Source organism: Oryx dammah, unplaced genomic scaffold (genome assembly GCF_014754425.2).
Source record: "Oryx dammah isolate SB20612 unplaced genomic scaffold, SCBI_Odam_1.1 HiC_scaffold_26, whole genome shotgun sequence".
NCBI lineage: Eukaryota > Metazoa > Chordata > Mammalia > Artiodactyla > Bovidae > Oryx > Oryx dammah.
This window is the reverse complement of record NW_024070210.1, coordinates 49,012,252-49,014,172: the sequence shown is the minus strand read 5'-3', so window position 1 is coordinate 49,014,172 and position 1,921 is coordinate 49,012,252. Positions and strand designations below refer to the sequence as shown.

The 1,921-nt window shown below is 32.3% G+C and overlaps 1 protein-coding gene across 7 annotated transcripts in view; it reads left to right on the top strand.

Moving 5' to 3' along the window:
- The window catches only part of ZNF280D (zinc finger protein 280D), a 127,843-nt gene that overhangs the window by 19,289 nt on the left and 106,633 nt on the right, over positions 1–1,921 (top strand). The window lies entirely within an intron of this gene.

The following is a 1,921-nucleotide window of genomic DNA, read 5'->3' as shown; positions in this document are numbered from 1 at the left end:
ACACACACACACACACACACACACACACACACAGTATATATGCATATATATGCTTAATTTTTCCTTTTTCAGGGAGTACGTAGAACTAAATTCATTACCTTTATTATTTAACAGTGACATCACATCAGGTGATATCTATCAATGGCTAAAAGTAAAATTTTCAAACAGTTAAAAATTTAAACCTCACATTTCCTTTGACTTAAAATTTTTGTAGGAAAAATCCTTAAGATATAGTTTAGTTTTAGATACATAAAATCTGAAACAAAAAATAACAAAGTAGGAATTATTTATGCAAGCAGTCTTCAAAAGACAGTGATATAATCTAAAAAGTCTTATAAGTCATTTACTTGGAATTCATTTGGAAACAAGTGTATTAAAGGTGGTCATGAAATTTCTACCTCAGTCAGTAGCTGAAGTGTAGTTTATTCTCTTTTTCTAGCTGTTTTGGAGCCAAGTCTGAGCTGTAGAAGCTGTAGGAGCTTTGAGATTTCCACTGCATATCTTTGTTGGATATTTCATTTCAGTGGTAGCTGATTTAGCCTTCATAGAATTCTATGGCTTACCACCAAAATTCTGAAGTAGTGACTTACGAGATTTTTACTTTGATAGTTTTGGCATGCTCCAGAGGCTGACATGCCAAAGGAATCCGTGAAAGTGTATATTGATCAGAATGAAATATGGCAGTGACTCTTTAGACTAGCGTTGTCCAGTAGAAATGTTCTGTAGCTGCACTTTCCAATGCAGTAGCCACCAGGTGTTTGTGGCTTTGAGCATTTGCAGTGTGGTTGGTGAAACTGAGGAACTGAAATTTAAATTTTATTTAGTTTTAATTAAATAGTCACATGTGGCTAGTAGCTACTGTATTACACAGTGCAGCTTTTGGCTGAAATTGCAATTCTAATTACCAGTGTTTTAGTGTCTTTGCTGGTGTATCAGTGGAGGTTCCTAAGTAGCTATTATGATCCTCAGGCCTTTGAAGTAGATCATCTTGAAGTCATCTTTAGTCATGCGTGCATATTCTGTCACTCAGTTGTGTCAGACTCTGCAGCTCCATGGACTGTAGCCTACCAGGCTTCTCTGTCCACGAGGTAGTGGACATCTTGTTCACATGGACAGGTCATTTATTAATTGAATATTTGTAAATTGAATACTAATTTTAAAGTTCTGCTAAATGATATTTTTATGATCACTTAACAAAATATATTTGAGTTTCATAGGCTGTGTAATTGAAGCTGTTAAAGAATATTCTATATTCTTGATACTAGTAGGTCCTTAATGTGAACAAGAATTGTATCTATTTATCTATACATACCTCTGATGTTAGTATAGGGGCAGGCTCCAACTATTCAAATAACTGAGTTAAAGAATAACCTCAGAACTTGGTGAATGTAGTTGATATTAAAATTTACAGAATTTAGTTCATATTATATAAATATTCACTAGAGTCTCTTGTTCCTGTATTTCAGAAGCAATAGCTTCTGAAATTAAAATAATAATTTTATTCCTGGGGTCTAATTCAATCCAAATAACTTGAAAATGATTGAATAAAATGCAGGAAAATTTGCTTTAGTCAGCCTGAGAATAAAGAGGAATGTGAAGATTGTATTAACTGTGTATCTCAGTATTTTAGGTTTCTGTTATCTGATTTTTTCCTTTTTTGCTTTATAACTAAAACATGAGATTTTTTAAAATATCTGCATATTTTTAAAAAATATGTATGCTGTTGTATGTGTGGGAATCCAGAAAACAGATTCTTGTTTTAAATAAGACAGTTCAAATTTTTGAAAATTTATTTTAGCAACATTTGTTTTGAATTTTAGACATAATAGATTGTGAATTTTTGAAGGCAAGTACTGTGACTTATTTATCTTTGTTTTTAGCCCCATTACCTTACATATAGGAAAAAATGACTGTGATTAGT